This window comes from Ornithorhynchus anatinus, chromosome 13, assembly GCF_004115215.2.
Source record: "Ornithorhynchus anatinus isolate Pmale09 chromosome 13, mOrnAna1.pri.v4, whole genome shotgun sequence".
Lineage (NCBI taxonomy): Eukaryota > Metazoa > Chordata > Mammalia > Monotremata > Ornithorhynchidae > Ornithorhynchus > Ornithorhynchus anatinus.
In genome coordinates, this window is record NC_041740.1 from 34,957,652 (window position 1) to 34,974,488 (window position 16,837).

The window sequence follows — 16,837 nt, forward strand, 5'->3', positions numbered from 1 at the left end:
TATCTCCCAAAAGAGAAGCAATGAGTGGATTTTAGGGTTTATAATGCTTTAAATACAAGATGTGCTTTGGAGAAATGCCGAGGCTAGTTCTCCAGAAATGGTAAATCACCAAAGGATTACCTGTTCAGTTCCTTAAAAGGACCACTCTGTGGTTCACCCAGTTAAAATGCCGGACAGGGAAAAGGGTCTTTCACCTATTCTTATTGCACACTAATCGGGTCCCTGTAACTGAGCAATGTTTGTGGGTCCAATCCCTAGTCAGAATAAAAATACGCTATTATAAAGCATCCCAGTGACTAAATGGAAGGAGTGTGGAAGTCAAAGGACTTGGGTTCTAATCCCAGCTCTGCCACTTGCCCGCTGTGTGACCTTGGGCTACTCATTTAACTTCTCTGTACCTCCGTTTCCTCATCTACAGAAACGGGACTCCAAAGCTGTTCTCTCTCCTACTTAGATTTTGAACCCCACGTGGGACCCGGTAATCTTATATGTGCCCCAGTGCTTAGTACAGTGTTTTGCACATATTGCTTAACAATCACAACAATTTTTATGCGAGATCCCAGTGTGTTCCAAAGCTGTAAGCAGTTGAGTGCAAACTACTTCCTCCAGCTCCAGAACACCATCCAACTCACAGAGCCCTGCTCCCCACGCCAGGAAATTCCATTTCCCTCTCTGGCTCTCTCTCCAACATTCCTGACCTGCCTCTCGCCAAAGTGGAAGACCACTTCCGGAGCACAGGGTCATTTGGAAAGCTATAAGCAGGTGAACAGTCGCCCAGGATAACTAAGTTTCCTGAATTGTTCACTTGAGGGGATGTCATAAATTTTTCACCTACATACTGTCACCGAATCAATAAATCAGTGGTATTAATTGAGTGCTTACTGTGTGCAAGGTGCTCTTCTAAGCACTGGGGAAAGTATAATGTAATAGAGTTGAAGACAAGATCCCCCTCGATAAGGGACTTACAGTCCAAAGGGAGAGACAAACGGAGGAGATAATAAAGCATAAGGATATAGTTTAAGAACTCACAGTGGTTGTCCACCCACCTCCATATCAAACAGACACACCTTACCATCGACTTTAAAGTACTCAGTCACCTTGACCCCTCTTACCTCACCTCGGTGCTCTTCTACTACAGCCCAGTGTGTACACTTTGCTCCTCTAATGCCATCTTAGTCATTGTTCCTGGATCTCGTTTATCATGCCTCTGTCCTCTCACCCACATCCTGCCTCTGGCCTGGAATGCCCTCCCTTTTTATACCTAACAGAATGATTAAAGATACACCACTCTCCCCACCTTCAAAGCCTTATTGAAGACACATCTCCCCCAAGAAGCCTTCCCTGACTAAACACTCATTTCCTCTTTTCACAATCCCTTCTGGTTCACCCTAACTTACTCCCTTTATTCACCACCCCTGCCTCCAGCCCCACAGCACTTGTGTACATATCTGTAATTTATTTTTATTCATGTCTTTCTCCCCCTCTAGACTGTAAGCTCATTAAGGGCAGAGAATGTGTCTGTTATATTTTTGTGTTGTACTCTCCCAAACATTTAATACAGTGCCCTGAACACAGTAAATGCTCAATAAATACAACTGATTAATACTTGTATGTGCTATGGGGCTGGGTTAAGTGTCAAAGTGCTCTAAGGTGTACACAGTCAAATGCACATTTGGTGAGGGAAGAAGCTGATAGGGACGATTAGGGCTTAGGGAATCTTGGAGGAGTTTTATGAGGGTTTTGAAGGTGGGGAGAGTGGATCTTTAGTCATTCAGAATCTCCCCAGTTTCCTTTTTGGCAGTTTGAAATGCCTGGAAAGAGTCTCAGAAAATTAGACAAAAATGAATTCAACAAAGGTCCAGGCTCTACTCTGCCTATCCATAAATGATAATTGAGCAATTGTCCAGTAAACTGAGATTTTATAAGTGGGAAGTTCAGCGTATTCTTTACCTAGAAAAATACTTTTGGGTCAGAATTTATCTGTGAATCAATAGTATTTGCCTACTGTGAATTAGTGGTTTGCTTCGGGAACATTAAATCTGCCAGATTTGATAAGGTCAAAATCAGACATGACAAAATTCCAATATGCCTTCCAAGAAAAGATTAATCAGCGGAAGGCCAAAATGTCATAGGGGTCATACCACAACCCCAAAGATTGTATCACTTTAAAAATATGTAAATACCAAAGTATTTGCTAAAAATATTGTGCTTATCAATTAACTATACTTCATTTTTTCCAAGTCCATTGAACAGAGATGAGGGGGATAAAATCCCCTCAGGTTCAAAAATAGTTGTCTCTGGGAGGCAATTCTTTACTGCCCGCTTCCGCAAACTCTGAAGCACTAAACTCAAAATGTTCTAAGGGAATGGGACAGATGTGATAACATTCTATTATTGTTTTGCACAGTGTGACTAATGGAATTATTCTATAGTTGGGATTAAGAGTTGGGATAAATGATGTCAACTTCCCATGGACTAAGAATGTTTAGCAGCTATTGTAAAGGCAAGTTCTTTCCTCCAAATCTTGATAAACAAAATCCACTCTTTCTTGGATATGTGGTGTGTGTTTGGGAACAGTATCAAATCCGTATCCTGATCAAAATGTGACCTAGTTTATAAACATTACTCTTAGCAGAACTCAACCACTCCTCTGGCTTTCTACTCGTATCATATCGGCCAAAGCACTTAGTTCAAAACTGCGCTCGATAAATACTACTGATGGATTGATTGATTTTCCAGCCTCAAGTTCCTCCCATGTCCCTTGCCCAGAATTAATAGAAAAAATTTCATACAGGTATTTTGGGAAACGATGACACAGAATATTGTCTTCTCTGTTGACTTAGATAGAGGAAGTATTGTCAGAAATGTGCCCACAAAGTCTCTCAGAGATCGTTAAGAAGCTCATTTTCAGAAACTGTGTCAGCTAGTGGAGCACAAGGCTGGGGGTCAGGAGACCTGGGTTCCAATTCTGACTCTGACACTTGCCTGCCGTGTGACCTTGGGTAAGTCATTTCACTACTCTGTGCCTCCATTTCCTCATATGTAAAATATGGATTAAATACTTGTTCTCCCTCCCACTTATACTGAGAGCTCCACTAGAACAGGGATCGTGTCCTATCTGATTTTCCAGATGCTATGTAAAAAATAAGCAATTAAGCTAATACATATTTTTAATTATAATTGTTAATAATAATGATAATATAGAGTACTTCATTCCCCTGGCATATCTTATTTCAAATATGGCCAAGTTTCTAATAAGCACCTCTTCTATTTAGTCATTTTGTTTTAGCTATATCCAAAAATGTTTCTATGAATAGAGGGAGGATGGTGCACTAAAAATAGTTCAACACCGGGACACAAAAATGTTAACCATTTTTTTTTTAAATTGCCCATACTTTTAAATCATCTGAGGCTCAACCTCAAAATAAACCTTTACATTCGTCGTTAACATATTTCCTTTGAAGAGCTCAAAGGGTTAATTATAGAGTATTTTTTAAACCACAAGAGCGAAAGAACAAAATGGGGGAATTTGGAGTTCTAGCATATAACCTGAAGGGGAAACAAAGCGTAAGGCCAACAAGGGAAAGAGCAAAAGAAGAGGGTGTCTAAAGGGTGAAGGGTGATCTGAGCATGCTCAGACATACAGATTTCTGTCCTTCAAAGTGCAAAGTGACCAGGGAGGCCTAGGAGGGAAAAGCCTGAGCCCGGAAGTCTGAGGAAGTGTATTCTAATCCCGGCTCTGCCACTTGCTTGCCATGTGACCTCAGGCAAGTCATTTAACTTTTCTGTGCCTCAGTTTTCTCATCTGCCAAATGAGGGTTGAATACTTGCTCTTCATCCCACCTAGACTGTGAGCCCCCCATGGGACAGGGGCTGGGTCTGATTTGACAATCTCGCTTCCATTCTAGCACTTACAAAATGCCACAGTGGCTCCGGTCTTAACAACACCTACCTAGATTCAGAGTGGAGGAGCTGCTGCACCTCTCCATCCCCATGTGCAGCCCACAGTATGACATCAGTCATTCAACAGTATTTGAGTGCTTAATTTCCCTTGGCATCATGATCTATTACAGAGGGTTCCCAAGGGCTAGCAGGTGTCAGGATTAGGGCAGGGGGTTCATTCTTTAAATAGCTCTACCTCTTAGATGGCTTCCTCTGAAACCCCTTGAACCCTCCTTGGAGAGAACACTGAGGAGGAGGGAAGTAGATAGCGTGACTAGCTGCTAATGCCCAGGGAGTGATTTCACTGCTCGAACCAGGGGCATTGCAGACTGGAGGGAGGCTGCTTCAGACCTCTGGATGTACATTTGAAGGCTTGACCTCATCAACACCTGGGCTCCTCCAAGCCCTGGAGCTAATCCATTTTGTGAAGACCCCAGTGATGTGATATCATCACACACAAGACATCTCTTGGCAAGAGCAGCAGTGAGAAATATCCCCTGGAATTTCTAGTACTTCCCTGCCACCTACTAGACTGTGAGCTTGTCGTGGGTAGGGAATGCGTCGGTTTGTCACTATACTGTACTTTCCAAAGCGCTTAGTACGGGGCTTTGCACCACAGGAAGTGCTTCATAAATATGATTGAATGAATCCCTATCACATAAATCAGGACAGGGTAAAGACAGTATATATAGAAGCAGTATGGTCCAGTGGATAGAGAGATCACAGGCCTAGAAGTCCAAAGGACCTGGGTTCTAATCCCGCTCCATCACTCGTCTGTTGTGTGACCTTGGGCAAGTTACTTAACTTCTCTGTGCCTCAGTTACCTCATCTGCAAAATGGGAATTAAGACTGCAAGCCCTATGTGGGATGGGGTCTTTGTCCAACCCGATTATCTTGTTTCTACCCCAGCACTTAGTACAGTGCCTGGAACATAGTAAGCACTAAAATACCATCATCATTATTATTATTTAGGCTCAGAATTCTGGAAGTCTTCCTCCATCTCCCTGAGCTGAGTGGTCTGGACCCCCACCCAGTTTGCTATCTCCTGGGGAGTTCCCCCAGGTCTCTGTATAGGGCAAAAGCAAACAGTTTTTCTCACCTCGCTCTTGTTCATTCCCCTCCCCCCAAATCACCTCCAGATCAGGAAAGGGGAGGTTCTCCCAGGGAAGCAGTAGTTGAAAGAGAGCAGGTGTCCGTCCTCCTGTTGGGTGGGATGAACCCAGCCAGGAGGGGTCCCAAGCAACTCTGCCGGGTGTCCAGGTTCCTCTGTTAAACAGAAGCGGCCGACTTAAAGGCTTCATCATCCCCTTTCTCAAAGGTGCCATTTTCTTCTCTTCCTTTCACCTTGGCCCTCCTAGTTTCCACATCCTCTTGCCCAAGCGTGGGCAGCTCCATCTGCCAATCGTGTGCCTAGAAACTGGACAGAGTTGCAGTGTGGGGAGGGAGTTCTGCTTCTGGAGGAGTAGTGACTGTGGAGGGGAGTGGTTGGGGGAGAGCGTGCTCTATCTGATAGTGATCGAGGGTGGCCTTTGGAGGGAACGGAAGCAGCAGGTAACCCAAGTCGTGGTCGTATCTTGCAATTCTTGGGTGTCCTTTCATTCCAGGGTCCCTGGGCTAATTCATCCCTGTCAGAGGGCACAGTTATGGGGTGTCTGCCTGCCACCCACACTGATCTTGCCCATCACACCATCTGCTCTTCCCAGGAGTCAGAATTAGGTTCATCTTCTGTACCCACTCAAGCTCCCTGTTAACGAGTCATCTGCATTCACCGAGGTTGGGGTAGAACCAAGTTCCCTGTAAACAAGTTACCTGCAGTCACCAAGGTTGAGGCAGAACTTTTCAGCTGGGAAAAAGTCTCACCAATTTTTTCTCAAAGGAGGATTTCACTGCATCCGAGTTTGTCCTTTGCCATTCTCTCAGCGGCATTTTCTGGGGAACCTTCTGATTTGTTATCAGAAAAATGGTTGAAGAGGGTAAGGATGAAATCCCTAGCCATTACCCCCACTTAACTGTGAACCCCATGTAAGACTAGGACTGCGTCTGACTCGATTATCTTGTAGATAACCAAGTGGTTAATAATACAGCAGTTTGCCCATAGTAAGCACTTAACCAATACTGTTATTAATATTATTATTCACCCACATGTAGATTTCCCTGGCATGAAGATCGGAGGAACTGGTGCATGTGTGAGCTGTGCATTTAGTAAGAAAAATTGAGAGAGAGGTTAGAATGACTCTTCGGATGTTGTGTTTATTTCTAGAATTAGCTGAAGCTACCACAGTTTGTGACATGGTGGAAATTTGACTAAAAAACCCCAAACTCCTTTTTTTTTCCTACCCAAAATCTCGATTACACAACCCAGGTGATTAAAAGAAGACCCCACTTTTTGTGGTATATACGGACAATTGTCTTCAGAATGATTAGAGCTCACCTGAAACCTAATGATGTTAGAGTAGATTCTTGTTTATGGACATCGGTTTTCTCCTAAGGGGTTCTGATCCCCTAAGAATTATCATAGTAATTTTTATGGTATTTGTTAAGTACTTTGTCTGTGCCAGTCACTGTATTAAGCACTGGGGTTGCTACAAACTAATCAGGTTGGGCACAGCACATGTCCCACATGGGGTTCACAGTCTTAATCCCCATTTATCAATGAGGCAACTGAGGCACAAAGAAGTGATTTACCCAAGGTCAGAGAGCAGACAAGTGGCAGAGCTGGGATTAGAACCCAGGTCTTTCTGACTCCCAGACCTATGTACTATCCACTAGGCCATGCTGCTTCTCTGTTCTCTTGTGAGCATTTATTCAGTGTTTACTCTGGGCTAACCCAAGAACTATGCTAATCTCTAGGTAGTTATAAAATAAGATTAGGAACAGTTCATGTCCCCTAAATGCCTCAAAATTGAAAATGAAATGATAATCGTTGAATTTGTTAAATGCTTACTATGTTTCAAGCAGGGTAATCAGATCAAACCCAGGCCCAGTCCCATACGGAGACATGATCCTTGGGAGGGAGATCAAGTATTTAATCCCCAGTTAACAGTTGAGGAAACTGAGGCACAAAGAAGATAAGGAACATGCCCAAGATCACACAGCTGGCTAGTGGCAGAACTGCGATTAAAACCTGTGTCTCGAGGAAGGAAGACCAGTATTCTTTTCTCCATTTTACAGATGAGGAAACATAGGCACAGAGGGATTGAATGAGTTGCCCAAGGTCACACAGCCAGCCAGTTTATGAACTGGATTAGAACCTAGTTCCTGATTTAGTCCTGTGTTCTTTCTGTGAGACCATACTGCTTTTCTCTTTAACATTTGATATTTTATTTACCTGGATAGCATCTCTGTGAATTTGGGGTTTAGGATTGTAGTGTAGGGGGAAAAAGTAAAAATTCTATAAGGAACTTTTTGAAAAATATCTTTCGTATTCTTCATTTTCCAGTAAAATTAATGGTAAAGTCACTTCCAAACTTCATTTTGCTTCCCTCTGGATGTTTCTAACTCTGTCTATATGACTAATAATTCCCAGGTAAAAAAGGTTTAGAAATTGGAACTGCCTTGAAATTCCTTAGGGAATCTGCTTGAACTGACCAGTAATTTAAAATTACAAATATTAATAATTACAGCATTTGTTATGCATTTACTTTGTGCCAGGCACTGTACTAAGCACTGTAGAGATTACAAGCAAATCGGACTGGACACAGCCCCTGTCCCAGATGGGGCTCACAGTCTCAATCCCCATTATATAGATGAGGTAAATGAGGCCCAGAGAAGTGAAGTGACTTGCCCAAGATCACACAGTGGACTAGTGACAGAATGGTGATTAGAACTCATGACCTTCTAACTCTCAGGCCTATGCTCTAACCAATACATCATGCTGCTTCCCATATTATAGATTATTACATTTATATTAGAGTTCAGAAGACCTGAGGGAGGGTCCTGAGGGAGAAAAACATATTGACGCCTTCATTTACGACACTGATAGAACTCCAGTAGTCTGAAGAACTATTCTGCATCTCAAATTTTCTTCCACTTCTTTTAATTTTTTTTCACATTGTATTGCTGTCACTCAGAGCATGCTCAGAAATGATTTTGATGCAAAATTGTCCTCCCTTCCCCTTTCCTTCTTTGCAAAAACAAAACCAGGTCTTAGATGTGGAAAGATATGAACTGATATAGGATGTTGTGTCAGCTATCTCATAGGTACCGGTTTCCCAAGTATACTGTTCAGTCTTTTCAGTCTTACTCAAGCAACTATTGGCCTCTTGATAAATTTTCCTGCAAACACTTACTCTGTATACACATATGAACACACACACACACGTATAAAGTGTACATATCAGGGCATATGCACGCATATATAAACTCATTTTGTTTCTCTGAGATGCAGCTTTTCATTTATATATGATTTTCCAATAAGAATACAATGTTTTCATATTTTTGCATCAGTAATGCTTCATACGCTGTGTCCCAGCATCATACAGGGAGTCAATGAAGAGAGTATATACTACATAAAGAGATTCTCTACTTAGATCCACTGCTCCTATGCATTCGTTTTATTGGGGGACCTCTGAACCTTATCAGTGGCATTAGCTAGTTTTTAAACTCACATGGCTTAAGTTATTCGGGGAGGGGCAAGGGAGGGCTACCATCTGTTGATGGTTTTAGCTCCAGTCAATTAATAGTCTTTACTGCATGCTTACTCCCTCCAGAACAAAGGTCAATACCATTCTTAGTTATTAGGGAGTTTCCACTAAATATTTTTTGCTCCTGTTTAATTGAAATTAGAGAGGAGAAAGGCCCCAGAGTTCCTAAGTCTGGCTTGCTCATAATGTGTCACAAAATTCTTCTCAGGGCCAGCTTCTCTTTTTCATCCCACAGGATTCTTCTTATAAATGAGGCTCAGTAGTTTGGACACAGTGTAATAGTGTCATGGATAATGTGCAATATGGAGGGTTTTTTCATTATTATTTCATCTTTTATGCACTGTGTGCTAAGCACTCTACTAAACTCTGGAGCAGAGTCAAAATAACCAGGCTGGACATAATCCTTGTTTCCTATGGGGCTCACAGTCTTAATCTCCATTTTACAGATGAAGTAACTGAGGCCTAGAGAAGTGAAGTGACTTGCTCAAGGTTACACAGCAGACAAGTAGCAGAGCTGGGATTAGAACCCATGACCTTCTGACTCCCAGGCCCGTGGTCTATCCACTGGGCCACACTGCTTCTCCAGTGATTGCATGCACTCTGTAATCTGTTCCACTCTTCTTCTCTGAATTTTCTGTTGAATCCACTGCCTGAGTGGAACAAGTCCAGTGGGAATGAAAGGATGTAAGAGTCAGTGACAGACCATTCATTCATTCAATAGTATTTATTGAGTGCTTACTATGTGCAGAGCACTGTACTAAGCGCTTGGGATGAACAAGTCGGCAACAGATAGAGACAGTACCTGCCGTTTGATGGGCTTACAGTCTAATCGGGGGAGACGGACAGACAAGAACAATGGCAATAAATAGAGTCAAGGGGAAGAACATCTCGTAAAAACAATGGCAACTAAATAGAATCAAGGCGATGTACAATTCATTAACAAAATAAATAGGGTAAAGAAAATATATACAGTTGAGCGGACAAGTACAGTGCTGTGGGGATGGGAAGGGAGAGGTGGAGGAGCAGAGGGAAAAGGGGAAAAAGAGGGTTTAGCTGCGGAGAGGTAAAGGGGGGATGGCAGAGGGAGTAGAGGGAGAAGAGGAGCTCAGTCTCACCTCTTGGAGGAGGTGAGTTTTAAGTAGGGTTTTGAAGAGGGAAAGAGAATCAGTTTGGCAGAGGTGAGGAGGGAGGGCGTTCCAGGACCGCGGGAGGACGTGACCCAGGGGTCAACGGCGGGATAGGCGAGACCGAGGGACGGTGAGGAGGTGGGCGGCAGAGGAGCGGAGCGTGCGGGGTGGGTGGTAGAAAGAGAGAAGGGAGGAGAGGTAGGAAGGGGCAAGGTGATGGAGAGCCTTGAAGCCTAGAGTGAGGAGTTTTTGTTTGGAGTGGAGGTTGATAGGCAACCACTGGAGTTGTTTAAGAAGGGGAGTGACATGCCCAGATCGTTTCTGCAGGAAGATGAGCCGGGCAGCGGAGTGAAGAATAGACTGGAGCGGGGCGAGAGAGGAGGAAGGGAGGTCAGAGAGAAGGCTGACACAGTAGTCTAGCCGGGATATAACGAGAGCCCGTAACAGTAAGGTAGCCGTTTGGGTGGAGAGGAAAGGGCGGATCTTGGCGATATTGTAGAGGTGAAACCGGCAGGTCTTGGTAACGGATAGGACGTGTGGGGTGAACGAGAGAGACGAGTCAAGGATGACACCGAGATTGCGGGCCTGAGAGACGGGAAGGATGGTCGTGCCGTCGACGGTGATAGAGAAGTCTGGGAGAGGACCGGGTTTGGGAGGGAAGATGAGGAGCTCAGTCTTGCTCATGTTGAGTTTTAGGTGGCGGGCCGACATCCAGGTGGAGTAGTCCTGGAGGCAGGAGGAGATGCAAGCCTGAAGGGAGGGGGAGAGGACAGGGGCGGAGATGTACATCTGCGTGTCATCTGTGTAGAGATGGTAGTCAACCACTAGCTGTCCAATCAAATCTGCCTGAATTCTCAGTCCTGAACTCTGTGGTTTCTAACAAGGGGCTTCCACCAGTGAGGTGGGTAACCTACCAGCTGTTTTTCTCTGGGAAATGTCCAAATTTCTCCCCTGGGCTGGTAACCAACCAGTTTCAAGGGGAAGCTGATAATCTCACTTTTTCTCCTGAGGTGTCCAAACCATCAGTAGTATTTAATGAGTGCTTCCTATGTTCAGAACATTCTACTAAACACTTGGGAGAGACCAGTAAATAGACATGATCGCTGCCCTTAAGAGTTTACAATCTACTGGATTTTATATACAAAGCTCATATAGAACAGACGTGACCACATACTGTAAGCTCCTTGTGGGTAGGGAATGTGTTTATTGTTATATTGTAGTTATATTGTACTCTCCCAAGTGCTTAGTACAGTGTTTTGCACACACAGTAAGTGCTCAATAAAATGAAATGAATGAATGAATGAGCTTGACTGGGCTATAGAGCCATAGAACATCAGGCTGCTTGCCAGGGTGACCTCCTCAGTAGCCACTGCCATCTTCACTTCCCACATAAGCCAGATATTTTCAGGATCCCTGCTGAGTTAAACCACCCTGTCACACCTCTTTGGTTCACAGGTGGGACTGTGATGGTAGAGCTTTTGCAGGCCTTTCCCTTTGGCCCGTCTTCTATTAAAGCGTTCTTTTTTTAAAAAAAATTAATAATATTTGTTTAGCGCCTACTGTTTGCCAGGCACTGTACTAAGCATCGGGTAGATATAACCTAATCAGTTTGGTCACGGTCCGTGACCTTCATGGGGCTCACACAGTCTTAATCCCTTTTTTACAGATGAGGTAAGGGAGGAATTGAGAAATTGTGACTTGCTCAATCCCATCTTCCACCAACCCAAACCCACTCAGTGATTGTATTGAGGCTATCCGACCAGAAAGCATTAAGATGCCGAATCAGAAACAGGCCAGAGACAACTGCTCTCACTTCCAGGGCCTTGAACAGTTTCAGTTCATCAAGGAGCCGCTGAGCAGCAGGGCAAGAAACAAGACAATCCCTTGAAAAGGAATTTTTCTGGATAAAGCTAGTGGTTGCAAAGGTCCTTAGATTGGAAACTAGATCTCAGCCTGAAATGTGTAGAAATTTCTAGTTGAAATACTACTGAACTGAGCTCAATAAGTTGTTTTTAACAATTATTCGCTTGTCCGTATGGTTTGTCTGTGCTTAGAAGTTTCATGTGGGAAAGAAACGTGTGCATTTCCTGACTTTTGTTTTTTAAGTGCAACTTAAAGACTTCCTCAAGTCTTTGCATATTACCTCTTTCCTCCCTATCTCTTTCTCAATCTACAGAGTGAATGACAGAGATAGACTTCCTTTATATATGTATATATATATGACTGCAGCATCCCCAGAGAAGGACACATACAGAAATACGTCTATATAACATACAGAGATTTCAGCCTGCTAAACTGTGTATCACATATTCATCCACTGTAATAGTTATGTATGTTTTCAGAGCCTGCATTAGATGATAAGACTTCGTAATTTCAGTGTGCGTTACTCCTAGTTAGTCTACTTCCATCAAGTGCCATCAGATGCATTTGGGCTGACTCTCTGGCAACCTGAGAGGGTCACAACTGGGACGCTGCCCTGACAAGAGCCCCTCAGTGAGAAGCAACCCATATGCAGCACGTGCCATACTAAGCAACCTATTATTGGCTGCGAAAACCTAGGCCACAGACTCGATATCTTTATCTACTGCACAATTACGCTAAGATCATTTATAGTGATAAATACGAAGAGACCTTTAATAAACCCTGGGATTTTGACTTGCCTTTCTCCAAAGCCATCTACTCTATGAATGGCGAGTTATGATTGGAGGTTTAGGAGATTCTGAGAACCAACAAGAGTCCGGGGGCATGGAGGCACTGTTAGGGAGGATTTCGTGAAGCAGCAGTAGGTGTATCCTGGGGGAGACCCAGCCCCTAAATGCTCCTCTAGGAGTTTTGTTGTGCTGTTACTGCTGCCCCATTCTTCTGGCCAACACTCTTGTGACTCAAACTACCCCCACCAAGGTTTCTGCCTCCCCACCCCCACGACCCCACAAAATGGTGCGACCGCTGGTAATCAGTAGGCGTTGATGTGTTGTTGTAATGTTTTAAGGGGTTCCATTTTTTCCTCACACCTAAGCAAATATCTTGTATATCTAGGGAGATTGAAGAACAGGGTGAACCATAGTTCGTCTGTTGAAGCTGAGTTATCTCAGATTTTTTTTTAAGATTGTGACATTCATGACAGAAACCGTGACATTTTAGAATTCTTTTCCTACAATGGCACAGCTGTTTCTACGACAGACTTGCTCTCTGAAGTCTTCCTTCCCCTCTCTGAAGACAGTGGAGCCTTCTGAGTAGTTGACCGCTCTCTCCCTCTGTTGGGCTTCACCAAAAGCAGGAAAAGTAGGCATTTTGGCTGATGGTAGGGGAGATGGACATCTCAGCTTGTTACAGCCCCCTCCCTTTACCCAGGTAAAATTTTTGAGGAAAACACAGATGAATCACACATTTTGATATAATCTGTGATTTTTTTTCTTTCAAAAGTTGCCATGATTCATCTGTGACTCTTTACTGTAATGAAACCACTTGTTAACCATAGAAAATCCACTTTCTGGTTATCTTGTGATACTTTAAACTCCAGTCACTCTATGCTCTCAACCCTGTGCCAATGAGGATTTCATTGGCCGGCTCGGGGAACAGGGCTGGGGCAAGGATGTGGTGACTGAAACGCTCGCCGCAGGCCCACGTACAAAGGAGACGCAGTTTCCAGTTCCACCTTCTGCACTGCTTTGGTCTTGTCATGGCCAACCAATGCCCTGCCCGGCTGGTGGGCACCGGGGTACGTTTTGACAAAGCCTTGGGGCACACAGTTTTACCGGGATCCTCCCTCTCATGTTCTTTCCCCACCCAAGATCCCAATCTCTCCTCCGCAGTCATCCCTTCCAGCTACCTATCTTCTCTTCCGTGACGTGACCGTGAGATGCCCATTTTTTCACTTCAGATAGGCCGTGATGGGAGAGGTAGACTAGATGGCTCCAACCATTGCTGGAGTTTTCCAGCCTTAAGATTCCCTCCTGTGCAAGGGAAGACCTCTGGTCTCCAACCTTCCTAAGGTCATGCTAACAAGCAGTGGAAAAAAATGGATGATATAATTGTGGTATTTTTTAAACATTTACTATGTTCCAAGCACTGTGCTAAGCCCTGGGAGAGATGCAATAAATTCAGATCAATCTATCAGCATTAATTTAATGCTTATTGTGGGCAGACCACTGTACTAAGTGCTTGGGTGAGTACAGTGCAATAGAGTTGGTAGACCTGATCCCTTTCCACAAAAATCTTACAATTTACAGGGAGAGAAAACATTAAAATAAATCACAGATAGGGGAAATGGGCATAGGTGCTGTGGGGATGAGGATGGGGTAGATTACAAGGGTTTATGAGATACAGATCTAAGTGCAGAGATAATTCAGAAGGGAGGATGAGTCGGGGAATGAGGGCTTAAAGAAGCCCTCTTGGAGGAAATGTGATTTTAGGACTTTGAAGGTGAGGAGAGTGTTGGTGTGATGGAGGGGGAAGGGAATTCCAGGCCAGAGGGAGAACGTGAACAAAGATTCGGCAGCAAGATGGATGAGATTGAGGTACAGTCAATAGGTTGGTGTTAGAAGACTGAAATGTGTGTTAGGTTATAGCAGGAGATCAGCAAGGTAAGGTGGGAGAAGAGGCTATTTGAGTGACTTAAAGCTGATGGTAAAGAGTTTCTGGTTGATTTAGAGGTGGATGGCCAACCACTGGAAGTTTCTGAGAAATGGGGAGATATGGACTGAACTTTTTTTAGAAAAATTAACTGGGCAACAGAGTGGAATTGTGGATTGGAACAGGGAAAGACAGAAGGCGGGAAGGTCATCAAGGAGACTGGTGCAGGAGTCAAGGAGGGAATTGAAAAGTGCTTGGATCAGCATGGTAGCGGTTTGGATGGAGAGGAAAGGGTGAATTCTAGAGATGCTGTGAAGGTAGAACCCACAGATTGAATGTTGAATCTCATCATACATGGACTCTTTCGAGTTAAAATTCTTCCCCAGTTCTGAAAGCGACACAGGCAAGTAAAAATGACATGGTTTCAGCCAGATACTCCTTGCTGTTGTTATCAAAGCCATCCATTTTACCCCAGCCCGTTAAAAATGCAAACGAAACCTTTAACTTAGAAGATCAATTGCGCCCTTACTGCGCTCCTTGCTAGGAACAGCATTCTGTCTTGTCAAGCATACCTTATCATCAGCAAAGAATGAATGCTGCAATTATTCCTACTCTTTTTGCTTTTCTTCTAATTAGATCATTCATTACTTTCCAAAATTCAAATCAGCATCAGATTTATGGCTGTGGGCTACTGAAATATTGACTTAGTTATGGAAGCGTCAGAGAGGTAAGTGAATAATCTCGCTCCCTCAAGATGCTTTCGCATTCATAGAAATTGTGAAATCAGGCAGCTAGGGTTGAACAGCTCAAAGTGGGCAGAGAGCATGTCTACCAACTCTGTCGTATTGTACTCTCCCAAGTGCTTGGCACAGTGCTCGCCACCCAGTAAGCACTCAGTAAATACGGTTCTTTGATTAATTGGCATACACTCTGCCCCGGTACCTTTCCGCCATGGCTGGTGAGTCTCAGGTCACTCCCCTCATGCTCTCAATTGATTCTGTTTTTAGCAGAGGCAAGGTTCAACTGCAGTGCTAAATCAGCAATAATGATAATATTTAACCCAATTCTCTCCTGGATATAAGCACCAACACCCAATGCATCCTCCCCAACAAACTCAGTGAAGCAGGCCTAGGTCTGCCCAAGATCTCTTCAGGTCATCTAAGAGCAGTGCACTCCCCCTTTAGTCCCCTAGCTTTGCTTCCCCTGAGGAAGCTGCTTAGCTTAGAGGATAGAGCATAGCCCTGGGAGTCAGAAAAACCTCAGTTTTACTCCCAGCTCTTCCCCTTGTCTGCTGTGTGAACTTGGGAAAGTCACTTAACTTCTCTGCGCCACAATTCCCTCATCTGTAAAGTGGGGATTAAGACTGTGAGCCCCATGTGAGACATGGACTGTGTCCAGGCTGATTAGCCCTTATCCTCTCCAGCGCTTAGTACGGTGTCTGGTACATAGTAAGCGTTTAACAAATATCAAAAAAAAAAGTGTATTGTCAGGGACACAGTTCCTGAGGGCATCCTGGGATTTTGGTAGATTCAGGTTAACCTTGAAGGGCCCTCTCCTAGTTTGCTAGGAGAAATCTGACCCTCTTATTAAGCCAACCTACAACTCTGAGGGGTAGCAAAATCAACCAACCGGTAGATTTATCAATCATGTACTCTGGGTCGATGACTGTACCAAGCGTTTTGAAGAATGCAGTAGAATTCATAGAGATGAACAAAAGCAGTCTCATAATCTCACCACCCTCCTCCCTCAGCAAAGATCTAATAGTTGAGAGTAGAGATGAAATCTCCTCATCCTGAATCTGGCTGCTCTCTCTAGGCCCCTTCTCTTGTTCATGAATTCCAAGTCAAGGATCAGACATCACTACATTATTAAATATATAGTATGCCGGGGATCAGGTTATAGACTCTCAAGAGATCTGATTGTGCTAGGACTGACATAGCAGTTATTTTATTCCCCCTCTAGAACTGACATTCACTTCAGGTTTTCACTTTTCACCCCTTCCTGGCTAAGTCTTTCATCCATTCAAAATTTTTTGCCAGGGCTTCAGTGCAGGAAGACAATACTGGTCGCAGAGAGGATGGATCCTCCAGGGACAGGATCAGAGCGGGACTGACTTTAATACTGGTTAGATAGCTTTAAGTTGGAAAGCTCCTCCAGATAAGTGGGGTTGTCTTCGTACTGAATTTCCACACTACCAAGTATCACGCCAGGTACTCAGTCAGCGTTTGATAGATGTTCGACGCCAGCACGGCTACTGGTGAAATGTCATTGACACACACGAGTGTAGGCATGTGAAGCGCTTCATCTTCTAAGAATATGACTGCATCCTTTGTATAGGAAGGAGATGCTGTTGATGGGATGATTTCCTGAGGCCCAGAAGCAGTCACAGCTGGCAATGGGGAGGGTTAGGCTGCACTCCGCATCCGCTAGTGAAGCGCTCGTGTCAGTTGTTTACCTCGATTCTACCCCAGTGCTAAGTGTGTATCTTGCACCTGTAACACTGGAGTCTCCCATCAAGAACAGTGGAATAGCCTTGTTCCAGTGGCAGATGTC